Source organism: Pteronotus mesoamericanus, unplaced genomic scaffold (assembly GCF_021234165.1).
Source record: "Pteronotus mesoamericanus isolate MK-2021 breed Mesoamerican mustached bat unplaced genomic scaffold, CSHL_Meso_final scaffold_174, whole genome shotgun sequence".
In the NCBI taxonomy this organism is placed as follows: domain Eukaryota; kingdom Metazoa; phylum Chordata; class Mammalia; order Chiroptera; family Mormoopidae; genus Pteronotus; species Pteronotus mesoamericanus.
Genome location: NW_026555309.1, coordinates 45,636,685 through 45,661,055, shown reverse-complemented (window position 1 = coordinate 45,661,055; position 24,371 = coordinate 45,636,685).

The window sequence follows — 24,371 nt, the reverse complement described above, 5'->3', positions numbered from 1 at the left end:
AGAAACAAAGCCCTGCTCGGCCCCGCGTCCTGGTTGGTCAGAGAAGACCTGCCCCCATTCTTGGGATGCTGGGGCCGGGGCACCAGGTCCGACCCTAGAGAAAAAGGAGCCGGCATCCCTGCCCCCAGGCCCCACCAATACTCCTTTGCTCATTGGCTCTCCCTGGGTCATGCGCCCATTTCTCGACCAATCCCTGCAGCCGTGGGAATGTGCTACTGTGATTGACTGAGGCTTAGGTCCCAGATTCGAGGAGAAGCATTAAAGTAGGGGGGTGGGGGGGCCAGCAGCAGGTGGGCACCGAAAACAGGGTGTCCAGCGTTGGCCAGAGTTCCTGAGGAGCCCTGCACCTCCACCGGACACCCCCGCAGCCCTCCAGGGGTCCACAGAGCGCCCACCCCGCCCAGGCCGTCTTCTCCCGGAGTGCGCTCCCGGGGCTCAGAGCAGGCGCCCATCGCAGGCCGGGGTGGCAGGCGGGGTCCTCGGGGGGTGCCAGAAGGGCCCGCTGGGAGGAGGAACCAGCCGGGCCACACAGTCCGCCAAGATCGGAAGACAGGCTTGGACGCCCTCCAAGGGCCCTGGGGAGCCCGAAATCCCGCCGCCCACGGGGAGCACGGCTGGCTGCCCGTCACAGGCCCCACGCCTCTGAACACAGAGACCTGTGCCCCTGCGGCCCTCCCCCTGAAGACTTGGGAAGCTGGCGGTGCGGGTGGGAGGCCATGTGTGAGTCATTCCCGGGGGAAAGGCAGGAGCAGCTCAGGGCTGGAGGAGGAAGCAGGGAGAACGCGAGGGAGCGCGGAGGGGAGGAAGAGAGAGGAGGAAGAGGGAGGGAGGACGGAGCGGGGAGGGGAGTCATTTCAACTTGAGCAATTTCAACTCAGAGCCACAGGCAGCCTGCAGCTGGGAAACAGGAAAGGAAGGCGAGCTGCTTCAAGGTCACGGTCTAGGGCCCCGGGTCCCCGGGCCGTGGCTGGCTGCTCTGGGCCGATACAGGAGTGACGCTGGCCTTTGCGCACAGGTGGACCAGAGACGTGGGGCCCAGTGCAGGCGGGCAGAGGGGTGGAAGGGAGGGAGGGCGAGATCAGGACTGAGAAGGAAGTCTGGGGGAGGGGCTGCGGAGACCGCAGCCGACCCCCGCGCGGCGGCTGCGATGCCCCTCACGGTCCCCCAGCTGCCGAGGGACAGGCTGAGTCCCTGAGGCTTGGGCGGCTTGGGTGAGAAGACGCCCCAACAGAGAGGAGTCCCTCGTCTCCCCCGAGAGCCCCAGAAGTCCACTTGCTTCTTACGCATCCTGACTCACCGAGCCCTCCTCCTGCTTCCGGCGGCTCCAGCTCCGGCTCGGAGTTCCCCAGGGAAAACAGTGTGAGCCGGGGGGTCACCCCACTCCTCTGGAGAGGCACCGCCTTGGCAGGGGTGATGAGCAATGCAAGGCAATACCCAGCCTGCTTGCCTGGAAGGCTGCGGGCAGACTGGGGGGGTCTGGGGGGAGAGTGGCATCGGGGGCTGCAGCTGGAAGCCACCATGACCCTGGGGACAGAGCTGGGGGCCTGAGATAAGACAGACCTGCTGGGGATGGGTGGTACACAGTGCAGGTGGCCAGGGGGTCCTGAGACCATGGGCCCGCCAGCTTAGGACGTGGGGGAGGGACCACCCATACTCCTCATTCTCCCCGAGATCAGAGGACCTCACTGCCCTCCCGCTGTCCCCTCAGTCCCTGCTGGCTGAGCCCTCCCTGGGACGACAGAGCACGCACACCCCTGGCCCGCCCGCCTCCAGCCCCCTCCGCTTCCTGGGTTCCCGGGGAGCAGCCTGAGACCGGCTGGCGGGCTCCCTCCGCGCCCCGTGCCTCTGCCCGCAGCCGCCGCCATGCGCTCACGTCCGGCCCAGCCAGGGCTCTCGTGACCTTTCACGGGTGGGTGAGGCGGAGCGACTTGGCCACGGCCGCGCAGCTTGAAGAAACAAAGCGGGGCTTGGCCCCAGGTGGCCCGACTCTAGGTCTGGTGCTTCGAGGCCATGCTGGTCAGCCTGGCCGGGGAAAAGGCCTTCTGGCATGCAACCCACAGGCCGCCCCAGGGCCTGCCGACGTGGCCACGTCCCTCGGCCCGCGTGCAGGGCTCTCGGGAGTCCTGGGCCGTCTGGCTCTCCCGCCGGGCCTCCCGCGGCCTCTGCCCTTCTGCCTCCCCCAGTCCTAGCTGGCTCCCTGCCATTCGGCCATTCCGGGCGGCGGCTCTGCCCGGACGCCAGCTCTCTCATCAGCGATTACTGATCACTGGGGACCTGCCCGGACGTCAGAGCTCAGGCACAGGCGTGAATGAAGCCAGGGGCAGAGAGAGCCCAGGGCACACAGCGTGGCCCGAGCCGGCGGAACCGGGGGGGGGGGGGCGGGCGGGCAGCAGCCGGGGCGACAGGTGGGTGGGAGTCTCGGCCCGCGGCTCCCAGGCACCCCATGAGCTTCGCGTGTCACAACGAAGCGACGCGATCCAGTGTGTGTTTTTTAAGGACAGCCTTGGGTGCTGCATGGTGAAGGGACCAGAGGAGAGAGTGGACCTGGGGCTGCCGGGGAGGCGGCGCTGGGGCTGCCGGCGAGGGGAGATGGCGGCCGCCGCTGGGGGGCAGCTGCCGGGATGCAGGGAAGAGGCGCACAGGGTAAAACGGCAGGACAAGGGCGGCGGCGGCGGCGGGCGGAGCCGCGGAGAGGCTGCCAGGAGGGACAGCGGGCTGCTGCCCTGCAGGAGGGCCTCCGGCCAGACCCGGGAGGGGGACCCCGCTGGAATAGCTGTGGGCAGCGCTAGAGCGGCTACAGGTCCATTCGGCTCGAGGCACCTGGAAAGGGCCCTCCAGGAGCCGGGCTGCACGGAGCCCTGCCTGCCCACCGGCCCTGCGGCCCGAGTCCCCGGCTGACCCCTCTTGTCTCCTGCATCCGTTGAGCAGCAACCCAAGAAAGTGACACTACGACCCCACCAGCTGGGCGGTGGTGGGCTCCAGCAGGTGTCCTCACGGACCTGAGGCCCCAGAGCCAGCCCCAGCCTCCTGCACCCCCGCCCCTCGGCAGCCGCTCGGGGCTCCAAGCTCGGCCTTCCTTCCACAGGCAGGGGCCAGGCGGCCGGGTGCTGGAGGGCGGCCGGGCCTGTGAGAAGCACCAGCCCTGCAGGCCGGGCGCCCTCCCCGCTCCCTCCCCGCGGTGAAGGCTCGTCCCCCGGATCCAAGCGCAAGGGCCGACCAGGAAACGCCGACTTCAAAAGCACTTTGAAAACTCCAGAGAAGTGTAGCCATATTCATCGCGTTTATTTGTGGGCGCTCCATGTCTTAGATAAAATGGGTTGGCCTTCCCGGCGTCCTGTGACGCAGACCTCACGAGGCCACGCTGAAGCCAGGGCCTGGCTCCTGGCGGCCCAGGTGGCTTTTCCAAGGTCAAGCCTGCGAGGAAGGCGGGGCTGAGCCAGGCCGGTCTCCCAGGCCTGTGGGGCTGCACCTGCTGCCTGGCTGCCCGCGGATGCCTGCAGATGCCTCGGCGGGATCGATCGCACACGCCGAGCTCGGGAGCCCACCCGCGCCTTTTGCAGCCTGGGTAATTGGGCACAAGAAGCACAAATACTCCCTTCAAGGGCTGGGAAGTGGAAAATTTTCTAATCTGTCAGGCAAAGTCTCCCTTTCTCCTCTTACGTTTTTTTTCCCCCAACAGGAAAAGACTTTTCGTTTGGAACCCTTCCGATGCAGATGTGTGAAGACTCTGGTGGTGACATCTCGGGGACTGAGCATCCTCTATTGATTGGAAAACACACACGCTCCAGCGCATCCCGGGGCGGGGCTTCCGCGGCCGGGCCCAGCCAGCCAGCGCGGGGCCTCAGCGCCCCCTGGGAGCCGGAGCTGGCACTGCACTTCTGGGACCCGCTGCCGGGGCCGTGAGCACTGGGCAAGGGGTGAGGGGGTGCTGCGGCCGCCCTGCCCGAAGCGGGCCATGGGGACGTGTGCCACACCCAGCCCGGGCGGCTTTGGACAAGTCTTTTCACCTGTAAAATTGGAGAAAAGACTGTGTGCAGCCTAAGGGCCTTTGAAATGAGCCGTGTGGCCTCTGGAAAGCCAGGAGACCTCTCTGTACGTTCAGGGCAGACAGAGCGAGTCGCAGGCTGCCCGCTGGTGAGAGAGCACGGCCAGAGGTCCCGCATGCCACGGCTGAGCCCAGGCGTCCCGCCCGGCCGACCACACACGCGGCCAGCTGTGGTCCTGGGTTTGACGAACAGAGAGGAAGATGCAGGCCCAAGGACCACAGGTGTGGCGTAGAGCCGGGCGTCAAGGACAAAAGGGAGAATCCTGGCAAGAGCAGGCCCTGCCCGGCTCCCTCTGCGGGCATCCGGCCTGAGCAGCAGGAACCCTGGTCTAAGGCGGTGAGGACCTGCCCGTCCTCTTGCGCCAAGACGCCTTGCCCGCCGCCTGCTGCAAGCCCTCTTCCGCCTGCCAGCCCCCGGGGTCCACTGCGGGAGTCCCCACGGGTAGAATCTGGTTGCTGTGCCCACGGCTCAGAGCACAACGGTCTGCACACCGGTCAGCTGGGAGGCAGGGGGTCGGCAAATGTGGGGACGGGGAGCGTGGGCTTGCTCCCAGTGGGAGGTGGAGGGGAAGGGCCAGGCAGCTGGGGTGCGCATGGAGCTCCCTAGGAGGAGACGGAATGGGAGGAGAGGCGGCGGGGTCTCCCACGGGGCCACCTGCTGTCTCGAGCGGTCAGCGCCCGCCCCCCGGCAGCCAGCCTCCCTGCCTTCCCGCCGGCCCGTCGGTGCAGGGCCGCCCGCGGCCGGAACACAGCTCTGTCTGCCACGGACGAGCACCCTACGTGCCCGGTGGCTTTGTACGAGCCAACTGCCCCCTCTCAGGTCTCAGTCCTCGGGCCTCTGCAGTGCGGCCAGGAGGTGTTCATGGCAACGCCGGGGGCGCCGGCTGTGTTCGCCGGGCCCCGAACGTCCGTGTGCCGCGCCGCGCTCCGCCCTCCCCGGGGAGTCCGTGGGCTCGGGTCCTGCTCCCAGCACCACCCCCGCGACCCCCCGGGAGTGAGGCTCAGGTGGCCCAGCCCGGAGTGACAGAGACGGGGTTGGGGGATCAGGCCCTGGGTGTCCACGCTCACGGCCATGTGCGAGCTCAGGACTCACGCGCGATGACGGCCGCTGCTGCTGCCCTTGTTCCGCCTGCTTCCCAAGGAGGCGGGGGGGTTCCAGCCGCCCAGCCCAGGTTCCTTCTGTCCCCCAACATGGCCTCTCAGTGGGACAAACAGCCTGACAGGCGCCGTGGGGGCTGGCAGAGCAGGGATGCGGGGGCTGAGCCTGGAGGATGGGGAGGCTCAGGCGCCCTTGGGCCGGCAGGGCCGGGCGAGGGCGGAGGCAGGAGCCACAGAGGTGACAGGCCCAGCAGTCGGCCCGGTGGGAGGAGCGGCCCCTGCCTGTCCCCTCCAGGGCCTGGGCAGGTCATCGTTCAGGGACCCAGGTGATGGGCAGGGTGGAGCCTGGGGCTGGGGCGCTGGGGGGAGGTGTGGCCTGGGCGCAGGGCAGGCGGGACCCCACGCGGGAGGTGAGGGAAGGGGGCCGTTGCCGAACGCACTTTCCGTGGGAGGAAGGACGTGAGGAATGGACCCCCTCGAGCACAGCCTAGGCTGGTGGACAGCAGAGGGCCCAAACTTAGATAGGCCCATTTTACAGGTCGGGAAACTGAGGCCCAGACACAAGCCGCAACTTGCCCGAGGCCTCAGCCCATCAGCAGTTCGCGGCACAGCCCGGGTGAAAGGCCAGCTTCAGTGCCAAGGGAGAGTTGAAGGGTCGGCAGGGAAACTGAGGCAGGGGCCTGGTCCCCTCCGCAGCTCTGGTGAGCACGTGGTCCCCGGGCCTCCCTTGCTTGTCCTCGGGACCCCAGTGGGCTACCCTCTGGAAGCAGAGGGCCTGCGGCCGGCGCACCTGATCCCGTGCCCAGGACAGGCCAGAGGCTGGCGGCGGTGGCCACAGCGCCTCTATGATCCTGCGGGGGGCGGGCAGGCTGGCCCGGCCGGTGGGCCCCGGCTGCCAGGTCCGGTCCCCCTCCTGCCCTCAGACAGGCCGTGGGGGCCCAGCTCCCCTGCTCAGGCCTCTGCACTGAAGAGGCTGCTTTGTGACAGCCGCCCTCTGGGGTCCCGGCACCGCCCCCAGGGAGGGCGTGAGGCTCTCAGAAGGGAGCGCCGACCCTCCGAAGTCTGCGCCTCTGATTCTGTGACGGGGCAGGGCGGGGGACCGGGCAGGGACTGAGAAGCATAACTGGTAGGTACAGAATAGACTGGGGGAGGTTAAGAATAGTACGGGAAATGAAGAAGCCAGAGAACTATGCACAACCCATGGACAGGAACTAAGGGGGGTGGATGGCTAGAGGGAAGAGGGGTACCGGGCAGAGGGCGCAAAGGGGAAAAAATTGGGACGACTGCAATAGCATAATCAATAAAGTGTACTTTAAGAAAAAAGAAGTCGATGTCAGCAACTCTGCCCTCTGCCTCCACATGCAGCCGGCGGCGGGAGGGCTGCCAGGGCCTGGCTGGGGGCGGGGACAGGGTGGGAGCCGCTCAGACCCGGTGACTAGGCCTCGGATTCCCGCAGCCCCGCCGCAGAGCAGGGAGGAGCTGTGGGCAGGGGGCCCAGGCTCCCCAGACGCAGATGGGAACTCTGAGGCCCCGCCCACTCCCAGACCAGGTTCAAGCCGCTGCCGAAGCCCCCGCCCCGCCCTTGGCTTTGGGGTCCTGAGACCATGGTTTCCATTTCTGTCCAATCGTCCCGCAGCCCAGCCATGCTCCCTGGAGGGGGAGGCCTGCAGGTGAAGGAAAGGGCTCAGAGAGGCAAAGCAACTTGCCCAAGGACGCACAGCTGAAAAGCAGGCACGCCTCCCCCAGCGCCTGCTCATGCGCTGCCCAGGTGACACTGAGGTGGCTGCTGCCGAGCCTGAGGTGGGGGGACTGGCTCCCCAGAAGGCTGTGCCCCTCTCTGTCAGGCCACTCCCAGCCCCCGAGGTGGTGGGGACACTCGGAGCCCAGGGCCATCCTGGGCGTGGCGCACGCCCGCACCAGACGAACGCAGGAGCACGGTCTTCGCCCGGACTCCACGCCCCACCTGCGGTCACAGGCCTTCCCCCAACGAGACAATTCCAGTCCCTCAAGCCGCCTTGCTGAACTTCTGCCGCCTCACATGTGAGGCGAGCCGGCGGGAACGACCTGACCCTCCCAGCTCCCTCTGCTTATGAAACTGTTTGTGATCTAATAAGTCACCGGCGAGACGCAGTGTGCTGGGAGCTTTCATTTCCTCGCTGACATTTGTGGGGAGACGGAAGCCCCGGCTGGCCCCCCACAGGCGTTGCAGGGGCTGCTCGGCGGGGCCCAGCCTGGGAGCCCCGGGAAGCGCGCGGTCCTGAGGCGAGGGACACGCCGGGGGGCGTCGCCAGAAGGCAGGTTTCCCCGGGGTGTGACCCGCGCGGAGGGCCTGGCACAAGCCCGGCCCGGAGAATGCCCCGGCTGCGTGCCAGGCCCGGTCGGCCCGCGCCCCGGCTCCTGCCCCCCCGGGGCTCCCCAGTCTCTGCCAACCCCCCCGAGGCCCGGACACGTCGGACGTGACCTCCCCACTTGCAGGCCTCGAATGAGAGCGGCATTTCCAAGCAGTGGGGGCATAGCTGTGCTCCCATCTGGATGTGCAGACATGTGCCTGCCACAGTAGGTGCACACACACGCATAACCATGCACACGCACCCCTGCACACACACAACCACACACGGACACCCGCGCATGCACACCTGCACATCCACACACCTGCACACATGCAGCCACATCCCGGCACACACACGCACCCCCGCACACACATGTGCACGGCGTTCCGAAGTGATGGGTTGGACCCTGGACCGGCCTCCTGGTCATGGCGAGACGTCACAGGACGAGGTGAGGCGGCTGCCGCCCGGGCTCCAGCCTGTCCACTGCGGAGGGGAGGGCGCCGTGTCGGGGGGGAGGACCGGCCCCCACGCGCCTTCCCTGCCCCCCTGCTGCAGGGCAGGCCGGCTCCCCTGGGCCCCTCATCCCTCTCTGTGACTCTGGGCGCCACGCCAGATGCTCCCGGCCTCCCGGGCACCTCCCAGCCTCCGGAGTCCCTTGTGAGGAGGTGTTACCCCAAGGGAGCTGGGAGGCGCGGTTCCCCAGGGGGCCTGCCCCTCGGTCCCACTGGGGACCCTGCGCGGGGGGGCTGCCACACTCCCTCGGGGTCAGGCACTCCTTTGATGGGGTGGGGTCCCCACAGGGTGATGGGGTCCTCCCCCGGATAACAGAGACCCTAGGAGCCGTTCGGGGGACGCTGCTCCCCGGAGGCTGGGAGAGTGACGGCAGCGAGAGGGAAGTCACCATGGCAACACCGCAGAGAAATGAGAACACTTGCTCTCCATTCCATCCAATTAAGGGGCTATTTCCAGGGTCCCTACTACGCGCTGCGGCCCCGGCTAAGGTGCTCAGGGCCGGGGCGGGTGGGGGCGAGAGCGCATTCTTCGCACCGAGGCCTCCCAATCCACAGACACCGCACGTGCGCCATGCTGGGCAGGCCTGGCCAGGACCCTGCACACAGTAGGCGCTCAAAGGCCACTTGCTGAAAGGAAGGAAAGGCCCCTTGAACACAGGAACGCCCACACAGAGCCCCAGTCCCCCTCACGGAGCCCCGGTGGGCAGTCTTCCCCTGGGGAAGGGCGGACGTGCTGCTACTGAGCACCTGGCCCAGGAGGCACCTGGGAAGAGGCGAGAAGGCTCCTTGCTAGAGTGGGGGTGTGTGGGTCTTGCAGAGGGACCCCGGAGCCTGTGCCCCCGGCTCCTCATTGTGTTGAAGGGGGCAAAGCCCAGAGCGGGAGGGGGCAGCCCGGGGCCCCATAGGAGGGAGAAGAGGGGCGGCCGGCACCCGGGCCGTCGGGCACAGGAGCGCCCCGCCCCCTCCGGCTCCGAGTCTCAGCTGTGCGGCCGCAGGCCTGCGCCTCCTGCGCCCGCACCCCCAGCCCCAGGCTGGGCCGGCCCCACCGCCCGCGGCGTTGGTTTCCGTCCTGCCTGGGCCTGGCTTCTCTTCGCTGGTCACGGCACCTTGAGAGCCGGCCTGACAAGGCCTCGTCTCTTTTCACTCACTCCAGTGTCCTCGGAGCCAGTGACAGGCGACTCGGAGAGCGCAGGGCCCCCCAGGGGAGGAGGCGCAAGGGGTCCTCCTCCGCTGCCGCTGCCCCGTCCTGCGCCCGCCTACCCAGTGAGCACCTGCCGTGTGTCAGGTGCTGGGGCCGGGGACCCGGAAACCCCGGGGGTGACGGAGGGACAGCCGCGGGGGACCGCACTGTCGAGAGAGGCCGGACGCCAGAGCCCCGAGGCGGCCTGGGCAGTGTGTGGGTTGGGCGGCCGACGGGCGCGGCTGGGGGCCGCCTGTGGCCTGAGCGTCTGTGCAGAGGGGACGTTCTAGGGCTGCTGAGGGGACGGACACAGGAGTGGGGACGCCGCCTCGCCTTGTGGCAACTCCGCTTTCTGCGTCACAGGGTCCCCAGCACCGCAAGGCCGGGGCTTGAAGGAGTCTGGGGCCAGTGGGGCGGGGCCGGGCTCAGTCAGGGCCTGGGGGCGCGGTGCTGGCGGCTGACCTGCGCCCAGAGGACAGAGGGTCCCGGGAGAAAGGGGACCTCATCACCTAGAGGACCTGCCTCCTGCCCTGGCCCTGCCACGTGGGGGGAGACGCGGCGGCCGGCGTCCCCTGCTGCCGGCCGGACCCCCCTGCGCCGAGACCCCGCAGAGGCTGAGCAGTGGCGGCAGGACGTGTCGTGTCTCCTGGAGAAAGGTGGCCGTGCCCGAAGCTCCTGAGAGCCACTTAGGCCTGAACTGCTGCGAAGGGGCCAGGCCACAGAGGACGAGTCCCGCCTGCTCTGCCGCCGACGAGTAATTGTCCTCCGGCGGCTGTGCTCAAGGACAGGGCGGACCGGGGCTCCGCGTGACGGCAGGCTGCAGCCGGCGCTCTCTGCAGAGCGCCTCCCCGGTGCGCGCCCAGCTCTCGCGGGGAGGCCCCGTGGCGGGCCGGGCTGCGGCCTGGCACGCAGTAGGACCGCGGCAGCCCTCTGCTGGGTGCACGGACGGATGGTGGGCGCCACGTGCAGACTCAGGGCCACGGCGTCCCCACCACGAAGGCCTGCGTCTCTGAGACGGGGCTGGGGGCTGCCGGGGAAAGGGAGGGCCATGTGGACGGAAGGCGTCAGCTGGTTAAGTGTATGGAGGGGAAAACCGCGTGCAGGCCCTGGGGGGCTCGGTGTGGGGGCGCAGGATGAGCCCGCAGTGGAACAGGAGGGATGATGTGGGGCGGGTGGGGCGGGGGCTGCCGGTGAGGGAGTCTCTGTGAGGCCTGACACGGAGCAGGGGGCGTGGCGGGGGGCGGGGCAGGTGAGGTGGGAGGGAAGCTTGGAAGGGCTCTGACCTCAAAGTGGACACAGGAGGTCAGTCATGGAGAAACCCAGAGCCCCAGGCCGTGAGGAGGCTCTGTGGGTCCGGGGCGCTCGCCTCCCCCGCCCCGCCTCACCTGCTCACTGGCCCCCGGGCAGGGTCCGCCGCCCTGTGGTGTGGGGACAGGCGCAGGGGCCCCCCGGCAGTGGCCGGGGGTGGGGGACAGGTGAGAGGGTGGACACAGGGCCGTGGGCGGGCCTGGCAGCTCACAGGCGCCCATGAACATCCCCAAACAGAAGGGGGCGCATTGCTGGGGGATGGGGGGAAGGAAGGAGTCAGAGGAGTCAGGGGTCCAGGCGGCCCACAGAGGAGAGCAGGGTGTGGTGGCAGGGAGTCGGCGCAGCAGGCCTGGGGCAGGGCGGGGCAGGGCGGGGGCAGGGCGGGGGCAGGGCGGGGGCAGGGCGGGGCAGGGCCGGTTTGGGATCTGACGGGACAGAGGCCTGGCGGCCAGGTGAGCGCAGGGGAGTCAGTGCCTGGCGGGGGTGAGCCTCGCCCCGGAGACCAGGCACACAGGCCAGCCCGGCTCTGGGACTGTCCCTCTGGGACTGTCCTGGCAGCTCCGGGATCCGGAGCAGCGCAGAGGTGTCCCCAGGGCACAGAGGGGAAGCTCCGCCAGCTCCTAGACACCCTGCTGGCTCTGGGCCCAGCCGGGGATGGTCAGGGCGGGAGGCTCACCGCTTTGACGGGCAGCAGCTCACAGGCGCCGACCAATGAGAGCGTTGCTGGCTCAGCGGGGGACGGTCCCAAGGGCCCCCTTAAAGCTGCCGGGTACGGGAAAACCAGGCCCCTCGGGGAAGGAAGGAAGAGGAGGCACCCCGCCCTCCAGGCATCAGGGGAGAGTCAGGGGCTGCAAAACACAAACACCCATGGCTGACCGGCCACTGAGGGCCGCGGAGGCCCCCCTCCCGCCGCCCCCCTCACAGGGTCTCAGAGCTTGAAGCACCTGGGGCTGTGTCCTTGTCATTCCCATGTCACAAGGGAAGAAGAGGAAGCCCAGAGAGGCTGTGTCACCGGCCCCAGGTGTCACTGCTCAAAGTGACAGAGCCTGTGAGGCCCAGGGTCTCCCTGAGGACCGCGAGCCGTGCCCCCCCCCCAGTGGGGCCTGCACCCTGCCTCTGAGACACGGGGCTCTGTGTCGGGGGCGCGGCGAGGGCGGTGCTTTCCGATGCTGCCCCAGCAGACAGCCTGGCCCGCACCTGGCCTGGGAGCTCCGGGCAGCAGAGGAGCAAAGCCGGCGCCACCGGCAAAGCCCCTCTCCCGCGCCCCAGCGCTGCCCGGCCTTCCCAGGGGCTGTCTCCATGGAGCACAAGGCTGCGTTCTCATTTCTGAAGAATGCGTGTGCCACTCCCGGGGGCTCCGTGAAGACCCAGCGACATTTGGGGAAGGCAGAGGATGGGAGGAACAGGCATCGGGAGACACAATCAGGGTCTCATTAACATTTTGATTGCAGTGCGCTCCCCCGGCTCCGCGGCTGGACACGGGCGCACACGTTCAATCTGCAAGGAAGATTGAGCCGGCGAGCAGAGCCCAGAAAAGGAGCAAAACAGACTTATTTTAATAATGCTAAAAATAACCGCGTCAATATTCCCTTCTGTTTGGGGAGTCACGGATCATTTTTTAATGCGCCTCCTCCACTCTCGCCCAGTGGTGAGGGCCTGGCACAGGTCCAGGGCTCCCGCCTCCCCGACAGAGCTCTCCGGGCTCCCGGTTGGGTTTGGAGGGATGGGGTCCCAGGTGGGACCCCCATGAGCTCATCCGTGTGTGGGCCCAGTTCCTCCTCCGCTGCCTCCAAGAGAATCTTAGGCCCGGGAAACGTCTCACGCAACAGACAGATACACTGAGGCCCGGGGCGAGTCAGGGAGGATGCGAGGTTAGGAAGAAGCTGGGGTGTCTGCGCCCCCAGACCATCGAGGGGGCATCCCCCACTGAAGGAAGGGGCTGCTCATACGGTGTGGCCAGCAGCACTGACCCGGCTCCGGCCCCAACGTGGCCAGAATGTGGGTCCGGGTGACCCTGTGACTCCATCGGATCTTTTCTGTGTGGGGGGCGCAGGGGGCCACCGAAGTGGCGGTGTCTGCCTGGTGTGCCACGCCTGGCGGAGGTCCCGTCCGACGGGGTCCCCACCCCGCCCCACCCACGTCTCCCAGCACCAGCCCTGGAGGGCGGTGTGTGGACCGCAGCCACGCACACCCCCTGCGGCTTCTGGTGGCCCTTGTTCCCCGGGGCGTGGCTCTGCCCTTCCGAGCCTAGCGGGGGCCCCCTTGTCTCACCTGTGAGGCTGGCCCCGCACCCCGGCCACCCTGCAGCCTCCTTGATACCTGACTGGGTGCCAGGATGTTCGGGACACTTTGCCAGAGCCCCCTGCGCAAGCCCCTCCTCGCCACCGCCACACCTGAGCACAGCGGCTCCAGCCGCGGCAGCCTCTACCCCAAAGTCTGGGTTTCTCTTGACGCTCCCCCCACTAGTGCCAGCTCACTGCCTGCCCCTGCTCACGAGCAGGACGCTCACGGTTTCTGGAGGGCAGTGCCCCGATGCCCCAGTCCCCCTACCACTTTCTCGGGGCTCACCCCCCACCCAATCGCCAGCTGTTGCCTCCACCCCTGCCTTCACACCCTGTGTCTCTGGTGGAGTGTTCTTCTCCATCTCTTCCTATTTCCTAGTTAATCTTCGAGACCTAGCAAACGCCACCTCCTCTGTGAGGCCTTCCCGGAGAGCCCCCAGGCGGAGCTAAACCCTTTCCCTCTGGGTGCCCGGGCCTCCGCCGTGCCCGGGGCTGCCCGGGGCTGGGCCGAGCGCACCGCCCCCAGGGACGCTTGTCTCAGCCACTCGGCGTCTGTGGCCTGGGGCGCTCTGTCTAACTCCTGTGCGCCTCCGTTCCCTCACCTATAAATGTGGCATCCAGTAGCGCCCACCTCAGAGACCTAGTCGGCGGATCAAGTAAACTCACTGTTGCCCCCACCATCACCTCCCCTGTTTTCACCACCGCCATCACCTCCACCGTTGTCATCGTCACCGTCACCAGCATCACCACCGGCATCATGACGATCCCCTACTGAACTTTCAAACTCCTTGCAGGTCGGGAGCACACCCAGCCATCACTGTCTCCCTGGACACACAGCCTGGCACAGAGTAGGGGCTTGTCAAGCCTTATTGGATGACAATGTGACAGGCAGGCGAGCGAATGGGAAAAGGCACGGAGGCAGGGACAGGTGACGGCTGAACGGGGCAGTGGGAACGGGGACGAGGGCGCGGAGTGGGTGGAGGGGTCAGTGAGCAGGTGAGCGAGCTGCGGGAAGGCAGGCTCCGCCCGCAGCAGCCTCTGCAGATGCCGAGCGGCAGTGGTGACAGCAGTGTCCCCAGAGCCGCGGTATTGCGGTCCCCGCAGGCTGTCACTAGCCGGGGGAGACTATCCCCGGAGCCAGCAGCAGCGGGGGGAGCCTCCCCGCCCTCAGTGCTCGGTCCGCCAGCAACAGGACACCGCCCTTTCTGCACCTGAACAGGTGCAGGAGGCCCCGCGGTGCGCTGGGGGCCGGGGCGAGGCTCGGGGAGCCTCAGGAGCTCCTCCCCTGCCTCCGCTGCGGGCGCCCAGAGGCCCCCGCCCCCACTCCTGCCAGCCCCCCCTGCCTCCCCTCCCAGGTGCTGGCATCGTAGGGGTCTCCGGCACCCACCCGAGCCCGCGAGCTGACCCTGGCGTGGTGCGCTCTCAAAGTCACGCCGCTGTAGGGAGCGGGGGCCGGACCAGGGCTGAGCCCTGCCCCTGCCTCCCAGGCCCAGAACCCTCGCGCTGCATCAGGACAGAAGTGCGCCCCAAGTCCCAGGAGCAAGGGCAGTGAGCCCGCTCAAGGGGACAGAGCTGCCAGAGGACCATCTGCCCTGTTTGTCGGGGGGAAGGGGTTGGGCCGCATGGACATTTGTCCCCATGAAGTTTGCCCAGCCCCAGAGACAGCTCGGGGTGGGGTCTCCCACTGCGTGGTTGCGGGGCCCCGGGCACCTTCAGACCCAGAAAGCACTTGCTCACGTCGGCTCTGCTGCCCTTGCAGACAGCGTTAGAAGTGAAGCAGGACACATTAAAAAACATTCACTGGTTAAAAAGTAATTGGCCGTCCCCCGTTAACACAGAGAGCGTGCTTTGGAGAATAAGTGGTGAGAGCAGAGGCCGCCTCACGTGGGCAGAAGCCTCCTCTGGTCTGGTGGACCGGAAGCCACCCGGGCTCACTTCTGGGCCCCCCCCCGCCCCGTGTTGCTGTGACTGAAGGCGATGAACGAAAGCCCAGGACCTGTGGGTCCCCTGGGAAGGTCTCGGGGGCCGCAGAGCCCCCAGGCCATGCTGGCTTTGTGACGCCCCTGCTTACAGCCCCACCTGGCACCCAACCCCGGGCAGGAGAGGGTCAGACCACCTGTCAGGTCCTCGGGGCGCCTCGCCTGTCCGAGCCTCTGTTCCTCGTCCCCTGGGCTTTGTGAGGGTTCGGTGGAGTCAGGGTGCGCCTGGCCCTCAGGAAGGACGGAGGTCGTCACGACCGGCAGCAAAGGCCTCCACCCCGACACAGAGCGGAAGGTGCTCCGTGCATGTCCATCAAGGGGACAAACTAGCTCCCCTGGAACAAGGCATGACAGCAGGGACTGTCACTAGGCAGACGTGCACGTCACATCACCTTGTACTGGAAGAAACTCGCACCCCTGTGTCCTTCTCCCAGGGCGGTGGCCTGTGGACCAGGGGTTCTGCCGCCCACCCAGGTGTGCCCCTTGGCACGGGCCCTGCCGGAGCCAAGGTCCTGCGGGCCCCCGGTCCCCAGGGTGTCCCCAGGCCCCGTGTCTGTACAAGGGCAGCAGCGGGGCCCGCCCGCCGGCGTGGCGTCCGGGCCCCGCGAGGCCTGCGCGCACTCTGTCCTCACGAGAGGCTCTGAGCCCTGCGGACAGGAGCGGAAGGGTTTGGGGAGCCAGCGTGGCAGCTCTGGGACTGGGGTCACGCGGGAGGCACAGCCGCGCACGCGTGTCCTGTGTGCCGTGTGCCCAGGTGCACACCTGTGTGCGCCTGCGTGTCCGCCAGCCTCCACACGAGAGCGCGCGTGCAGGGAACGGCTGCAGGTGGAGGGAGCCCTCGCCCAGGATGGCTCTCCAGCATCTGAACGTGCTCAGTGACACATCCGTGTCCCCCAGGACGTCTGGCTGCCTGTGAGGCACACCTGAGACCCAGGCGCTCCTCGCGATCGGGGTCCCGGCGGCCCCTCGTCCCTTCATTCCTCCCTTCGTGCGTATGAAACAGGAGCTCAGGACCTGCTCCGTCCCAGCGCCTGAGCTGGCGTCGGCTGATCTGATGGGGCGGCCGCACTCCAGCCTCCGCCTGCACTGAACTACGTGCATCCAGTGTCCCTGTCCCCGTGCCAGGCCCCGCCCAGGCCGGAGGCCCCTCCCCGACCTCCGGTGCCCACCCCTCCATGCCTCTGCGAGTCATGGTGTCACCACTACGGTAGGCAAGCTGAGAGAAAGGGTTGTGCCTGCAGCCAGCCTGCACCCCAGGCCTGGCCCATAGCCGGTGCGGGAGGAAGGAAGAGGGGCGAGGGAGGAGGGAGGGAGAGGGGAGGACAGACAGCCCGTGGACAGCCTGACGGCCGTCCTCCGGCCCAGCTGGCGGCGGCTCCCCGCCCCGGAGTCGCTGTGAGCGCGTGTGGCTGTGGTGCGGCCGTGGGCCGAGCGTCCTCAGGCCACACGGGCACCGCCCTGTCCTCGCCGCCCGCACAGCTCTCGCGTGGTGGCGGTGGCGGCGGCTGCTGCTTCTGAAAATGTCAACTTCTTATCTCGCCAGAATTTTTCCTGACTTGGAGAATTCAATAAAGCAGCTGAGTAACACTTAAAATAATAATGAAGCTCTGGGTCCCTGCAACTCCCGGCTGGCTCCACGGAGCCCCACTGCCGTTCGCGACGATCAATCTTCATTTTCGCACCAGGCCAGACAGCGCCGCTGGGCCGCTGGGCCGCTGGGCCCGCGGGCCCCGGGGAATTGCCGGGCCCCAGGGAGGCCCGGGCTCCCGCCTGCCGCTGGCCGCGCGTGGGAGGTGAGGCCCGGCACGGGGCTCCCGATCGCCCCGTCACAAGCCAGCTCCCTGCAACCACCGCCTGGGCCCGGCCACCCCTGCCCCCGCTCGCCCCTGAGGCCCCCACGCTGTCGCCCCGCCCGGTGGCCTTTCCACCTGGGCAACTCCTGTCCACCGTCCTGAGCCCAGCTCAGGCTCTGCCCCAGCCTTTGGAAGGGCTCCTTTGTGTGCCGTGGTCCCTCTGGCTGCAGTTCGCTGGGGGTCACACGGGGCTGGGCGGGGGCCGGGGCTCCGCGGACCGCCATGTCACACGCTGAGCACACAGAGCGCCCAGCAGGGCCGCGGGGCTGTGCAGGGCAAGCCCCGGCCTGGAGCGGGACTTCCCTCGGTCGGCCGGGTTGAGTGTACTGACCGCCAGAGCCCCCCTCCCCGTTTTCAGCCCCGTGTGGTGGCCTCACCCAGCTGGGGCCCAGGGAGGCCGAGAGAGCCCAGGCCGGTCCCTCCAGGTGCCCGCAGTGCCAGTTCCTCTACAAGTCGTCCAGGGCAGCGTTCACGGGGCGGCTGAGGACGGGGGTCGCGGTGACCGACGCCACGCGAAGCCCACGGTGCTGATGGCTGGGGGCTGTGGAACACGTCTGTGGGCCGACCCCTGCTTCTCCACAGGATGGAGGCCCGAGGCAGGGGGCTCTGTGAGTCTGCAGACCCCCAGGCAGAGCCCCCGCCCGGAGACTGGGTGCACGGGCCATGCCCTGCGCGCGGCCAGCCGCCCCTCCCGGTAGGGAGCTTGCGCGCTCCAGGCCTGCAGCCTCGGCCCAGCCACCCCCTCCGCGCAGGACCAGGGCATGAGCCCAGCGGTGGGGCAGCCCGGGACCCGCGCCAGGGGCCCCGTCCCTCAGCTTGTTCCCCAGGGGCACGACCTGTCAGCCTCGAGTGAGAGGCGCTGGCCCTGCTGCGGGGCGGGAGTCGCCTGGGGGTCTTCCAACAGAGAGGGCCAGCGGGGGAGGGGGTGGAGCCGGAGACCCCCTGGGAGCTCGAAGGGCCAGGGGTGGTGGGGGGCGGAGTCAGACCGGACGGCGCCCGTCACCTCAGCCGACCCCTCTGGAAACGAGCACAGGCGTGGGGAGAGCAGGGCCCGGGAGGCCCCTGCAGCAGCGCGGCGGCCCCACAGCCCCCGTCGCCGGGAGCTCTCGGATACAAAAATATTTACCCCCCCTCCTCCCTGCACGGCAGCCTCACCTCGGCACTCAGCTGCTCCTCGCTAAGTGATATTACCAGCGATTACACGCGTCGCAGCCGTACACACCGGTTATCGCTGCCTAATTGGGCCATAATTTTGACAAATGTGTCACTTTGGAGATCCTGACTGCAGAAGGATCCCCAACACCCTCCACTGCAGGCCGCGCTCTGCCTCCCCGACCCCGCCTCCCTCCCTCCCTCCCCTTTCCTTGTCTTTCCAACAAAATGCGGTTTCTTGGCCCCAGTGGGCCATCCCGCTGGGCCCCCCGGGGGAGGCTGGGCAGGTGCCCGGGGGACAGGGAAGGACTGATGGCCAAGGGAGGGGTGGAGGGCCAGTCCCCGCCACACACGCCGCAGTATACGGAGCCCGCTTACAGGTCACCCCTCAGCCGGCCCTAGAACGCCAAGGCTGGGCGCCTGCCAAGGCCGGGTGCGCAGCCCGCGTCACAGCCGGACGGTGCGGGCCGTGGTGAGGGCGCCTGTCCGGCCCATGCGCCTGGGCCGCCCGCAGCCCGCACCTCTGTCTCAGGGAAGGGCAGGCTGGGCCGACCTGCCCCCTTACCGTGGGGGGCCGAGCTCACGGGGCTGCGGGCCGGGCTGGGGCGCTCAGGGTCGGGAGAGACCGCAGTGGTGCTTCCGGCCCTCGCGCCGCACAACGTCATGGTTCTTGCTGTCGTCGTTTTATTATCATCATCATCCCCATCAAGTTCTTACCTCCGAGAAAGGGTGCGTAGGCAAATCACATGCATAGCTAAAAATAAAGTTAAAAAATCTGCGTGTCGGCCCCCCTCCAGGGATTCTGACTTCCGGGGCCTGCAGTGGACCCGGCGAGGGCCGCGGCCCATGCCCCTGCCCGCTCAGGGGCGGGTGAGTCAGGCGTGGGATCCCCCGGGGTGGGGCCCTGCCGGGGGCAGCCACGCACGCCCCTGTCCAGGGTCCTGGAACCCTGGGCTCCCTCCAGACCCCTGGGCTCCCTCCTGCCCCAACCCTCCAGGGCAGCCAAAGGAACGCTGTCCATAAGGACACTAGACATGCCCCACAAAGTGGCACAGGAAGCGCCAGAAGGGTGGGGCTCTCCGACCCCTTGGAGAGAGACGGGCCTGAGGGCACTCCTGGGTCTGAGCCCTCTGGCAAGGCGGGCAGCTCCCTGGAGCTCGGGGAAACGGGATGAGTGCCCGCCCGTGAGGACGGGCCAGGGGGCTCTGTACCTGTGACGGCTCCGGCCGGGCCTGGCCCGCACGGCCGGCTCCTCGCTCGGGCCCTCCCCGGCCCCTCTCCCATCAGGGGAAATATTAGAGGCGTCGTTCTAAAAACACTCACCACGTCGCAGGCTGTGTGGGTGGTTGGCAGCTCCTTTGTCTGCCTTTGAGGCTGGCGCAGCTCCAAGGGCCCGGGGGAGGGGGCTTCTGGGGAGGGGGCTTCTGGGAAGGGGAGTTTGGCAGAACGGCTATCGGGGGGCCGCCACCCCTCAGCCCCGTGTCCAGGCCCTGCAGGAGCTCGGCCAGGGGCACAGAGCCGCCAAGGCCTGAGAGGGCAGTGGAGCAGAGCCAGCCCGGCGGCGGTGGACAGAGCGCCCTGACTGAACATCGCCGCGAACGGCTCAGCAGGGCTTCCGGCCCCACCAGGGAGGGAACCCCTGGGAGACCGGGGTTGGAAGGTGGGGAGACGGGCTGTGGGATGGGCCTGCTTCCGGGGCTCAGTGGAGAGAAAGAGCTCACCTGTCAGGCAAGGGGGGTGTGGGGACTCTTCCCGAGGCCTCCCCGGCTCCCACACCCACCTTGTCCACGGACCCGGGACCCACGCTGATGGGAAGGAAAGGGCAGTGCCCACCACGCTTGGGGTCTGCCCCGTGCGCCCAATGTCCTGGCGGGCCTTTGCTGAACACCTGCCATGTGCCTGCTGTGTGGCGGGGCAAGTGCAGGACAGGTGGGCGGGGGCCAAGGAGGGGCCCCGGAGCCAGCCAGCCTTGGTCTGAGCCTGCAAGAGGCCCGGCGCGGGTGGGGGAAGGGCGCTGCTGGGAGGGGCGCAGCTCCTGGCAGAGACCGTGCGGCGGGGCGGGGCGGGGGGCGTGGGGCTGACCAGGGCCCACCAGCACCGCCAGCTGCCTGAACCCCTGCTCTGATCGCCCACAAGCCCCGCTCCAGGCTGGTGCACACCCAGCCCCCACGAAGCCACAGGGACCCGTGAGGACACACCCAGCGCTGGAAGGGATTCTGAGACGCAGGCCCGGACCCACCTTGGGCCAGGGGGGTGGCTGAACCTGCGGCGGCACCTGCGAGCCTGCCCGGGGAGGTGGGCGAAGCCCCCCCCGCCCCCACCAAGGGAGCGTACTCTAAGGTGAGATTTAATCAGAGGGCTGGGAAGAATAAATTCTATTACACAGTTTTATTTCACAGCCTGCGCTGAGTTGAATAGCAATCGCCACTGCAGGGCTCGCGTTATAAATAGCAGAGATCCTGGGCTGGGAGGCCCGGGGTGCCTCGCCGGCCCCTCGTCTGGAGGTGGGAAATGCCAGCGCTCTGTCCTCTGTCACCCTGAGGGACTTCGGAGCAGGGCCCGGGGGTAGGGGGGCAGAAGGGGCAGCCCTGGACACCGGTTGCCCGTGCCTGGCCCTCCGGGAAGTCCCCGGTGACAGACCCCACCACACAAGGGCCCCTCCCCACCCCTACCTCCCTCCTTCCACAAACACGTACGAGCCCTGGAACCTGCCAGGCAACGAGAAGGACAGAGATGAAGGACGCCTGTCATGGCCTCGGGGCGTTCTTCGGGGGGAAGCAGGCGACACTCCGGGCGCTGCTGGGCGCGGGGACACGAGGGCAGGGGCGCCGAGCTGCGGCCGCGGGGAGCAGGAGCACTGGGTCTTTCCAGCGGAGCCAGGAAAAGCTGCTCGCCCAGGAGCGGACCTGCAGGGCCAGCGACAGCGGCCAGCGGACACCAGGGCCCACGTTCCGGGCCGCGAGGGGCACAGGCAGAAGCAGAAAGGGGCCCCGCGGAGCAGGCCCTTGTCCTGAGGGCCGGGGGCGGGGGCGGCCGGGGGGGGCGGGGGACGGGCGGGCGTTCTCGAAGGGCCTTTCGTCCTGCCCAGGGGCCCCAGGGCCGGCGGGGAGCGCCTGGGGGCTTCCAGGAGGACCCCGCAGGTGCCGGGAGAGGACAGGCAGGAGGGCAGAGGCTGGGCCGCCGCAGCGCGGCCACTCTGCATGACAGCAACACGCTAGGGCCCCCCGCAGGCTCTGCTCTGGGACACCCCAGACCCGGCTCCCTGGGCACCTTCCCTGCACCCGCCGCTCTTCTGCGGGTTCCCCTAAGTGCCAGCCCCTCCCAGCCCTGGGTTGGATGGAGGGGGCTCGGGTGCCCCTCCCCACATCCCCGGACTCTTCTGCTGCGGATAAACCATTTAGACAAGGGGGCCGCTGCGGGAGCTGAGGCACCGGGATAGCTCAGAAATAGCCTCCCACTCCAGCTGTTCGAACAGTAAGACCAGAAACGGCCCGCGTTTTGTTTGGAAATGTACTTTCTACAAAACACTTTCGAGGTTGTTTGGTGGGCTGTTTTCCCCTCACGGATGCGACGCCCCAGCTCAGCCCGGGAGGCGGGTTCGAGTTCCGCTCTTCTCAGCTGGGAGGGGCCGCACACACCGGGGAGCTGCCTGGGCAGGCGCCGGCTGGCACGTCGCTCTGGGGGCTGGACTCTTCTGGGAGATGTTTCCTTGGTTCCCCAGTGCCAAGGGGAGCACGTGGGAACAGCCCCTCACCCCCGCCCCCCGCACCTGGAGGTGACCGGCAGCCTGGCGAGCGGGCAGGGAGCGCCGCTCTGGCCCCCCCCAACTTTGGGTGAGTCCCGACCTTGAGTGCAGAGCCCTTCTCCTCAAGGGCAGCCTGTCTGACTCCTCTCCCAGCAACTGGCCTGGGTCTGGCCCAAGCCATGTGACTCAGCATTCGCCTGTCCTGTCCTGTCCCACGCTGGTCCCTTTTGCACCAACACCCCGCCCCGGGCCTGCCTCTCCCGGCCCTGGCGGCCAAGGGAAGCCCCTCCCCCACCCTGAGAAGGAGGGCCCATCACACAGTGCCCTCGCCCGCCCCGCCCCCGCCAAAACACAGCAGCGCCCAGGGCCCAGGGGCTGGCTCTTTCTCCCGGGCCAGGAAATGGAAGCCAGGTAGCGGGGTGTTTGATGAAGTGTCACTGAGCGCAGGTGGCGCTGCCTCCTGTCCCCCAGCAGGGCTGGGGGCCCTGACGCTGAGCTTCTCGGAGAAACCCACAAGGGCGGGCGGCAAGTGGGAGCCAGGCAGGCGCAGGGGAGTGTCTTATTTCGGGGCTGCGGGCAGACCTGTCACCGTCTCCCCGCTCAAGGCGCTATCAGGAGACACGTGGGGCAGGCTCCTGCATTTCAGCACCGCAGTAACTCAGGTGGCTCCCAGCTGCAAGAGCTGGGAGGGAAGCCCCCGGGGCCAGGCGCTCCCAGTCCCCCAGGCTCCCCTCCACCACCGCCCTCCTAGGAGGTCAGAAGTGCGGGTCTCCGAGCGGGGCGGTGGGGGGGAAGGCTGCACTCGGGGGGTGGGGGGCATGGTTTCTGCTGCAGGAAGCAGGGTCATTGTGCTGTTTCACAGTGTGTGACTTTGCTGCCATGCGGAAGGAGCTGCTTGTCATTGGCAGGTGCACCGCCCCCGCTCCCTCCCCCTCCTTTCTCGCCAGCCAGCAGCCCCTTCCTGACACCTGGGGCAAAGCACACTCTCCTTCCCTTTAAGACCTTACGGAAATACCTCCGGGGCTTTCCCAGGCTGGGGGCCGCTGGTGAGAAGGAAGAAGCCGTCCTGTGTCCCAGGCTCCCCCTTTCTCCTCGGGGCCGGGCAGAAGCAGGCCTCCTGGTCACCACACCTAGGCATGCTGAACTCCAAGGGGGTCTCCTCCCCGCCCCCCAAAGGGTGTTAAATCCCGCAAATAGGAGAGGCACCCCTCCCTACGTGGGCTCATGCGATGAAGCAAAGGTGACGGAAATTTACAGGTGAAATCAAAACCTTTCATCAGTTTGGTTTTGAGTTAAGCCAAAGGGAGGGTCCCCCCAGGGGGGCCGGCCTGATCAGAAGCTGCCTCTGATCTGGGCTCAGATGGGCCGGGCTCAGAGGCTCCAGGCAGCAGGGGCTCCTCTCTCCGACCCTGAAGGAGCTTCCCTGAGGGCCACAGCCTGGAGAGGATCAAGTCCTCCCACGACCACAAGACCCCAGACGAGGCTGCAGCGTGCTGGGACCGTGAGCAGAGGACCCCGGTCACCTGTGCCCGGACTCCTGACCCCCAGAGGCGGGGAGAGAATCCACATGTGTTGCCTTAGGCGTCTACGTGAGCAGTAACTTGTTCTCCGCTGGGCACATGGCTGGACTGCAGTTCCCGGCCCCTTGGCCATTAAATGTGGCCGCTTGGCCGACACTGCCCAGTGGGATTTGAAGATGGGGGCGTGGCCACCGCCTGGCCTTGGCAACCAAAGGCCTCCCAGCTGCCGCGCCGTCCTGAAGAACCAGAGCCGGTGACCCTGGAGGCTGCAGCAGGCAGTTCCCCCGAGACACAGGAACACTGGGGGGAAGTGTATCTCAGAGATCTCATCACGGGGTTGGCCATGTGGTTGGGGGCGGAGAGGCAGGAGACACAGCAGCTACGAGCAGAGGCAGGGGCGTACCGTCTCGGGGACACCCCGCTTTGCGCGCAGGCCTTCGCCTGCTGAGAGGAGGCCCGCCCAGCTCCTCGCCCATCGCCTCCTAACTTCCATCAGCTGCTGCTCGCCAGGTGAGGCGCATCCACAAAACGCCCTCTCAGCGACACTGCACTCGAGTTGAGCTGAATCGTGGACACGTGACACGCGCCCACACAGGCTATGTGGTAACCGGGTCGGGAGGGGATAAACACCAGCTGAGGACGCCTGGGTCTCTGTGATGAGCGGGGGGCCGGGGGCCCGCCGGCCCGGCAGCATCTCAGCCACAGAAGAGAGCAAACCGAGGACCGGGGCCTGTGTCTGTGCAGCAGCCGCCCCACAGAAAACCCCACTTGGCACGAACTACGCAGGCTCTGCCTCCTGACCGGTCCTCCGGGGAAACCGAGTCTCGGTGCTGCGTCGTCCTCTAAAAGGCAGAGTCGGAGTCTACACCGGGGCCCTCGGCCCCCAGGTCCATCCTTTCAGCCGGGCGGCCGCCAGACCTCACAGTGCAGCTGCCCAGCAAACGCGCACCAGACGGGCAACGCGGCGACGAGCGCCCGCACACGGAGCCACCGCGTCCAGCAGCACAGGGCGGGGGGCCCGCAGACCCCAGCAGCTGCGGCAGAGGCCGGCGCCCCCTCCTCCCTGCCCTCCCGCAGCCTGGCCTCCCACCAGTGGCAACACAGCAAGAGCCCTTGAAATCCTGAAGCCCCAACAAATGTTTATCTTAATCAGCAGGCAAACAGCGAGATAAGCCCTCCGAGTGAGCAGAGGCCCCGGGCACCCCCACCTGCTTCTCGCCTGATTCCTGGGCCGACAGGAGACGGCCAGGGGCCCGGGCCACAGAGACAGAGGCCGCAGGGCGCAGGAGCGGGGTCCAGGCCCCCAGGCAGCTGCTGGGCCGCCGGGGACCCCTCGCCTCCCCACGTGCAGCCGACTTGGCCCCTGG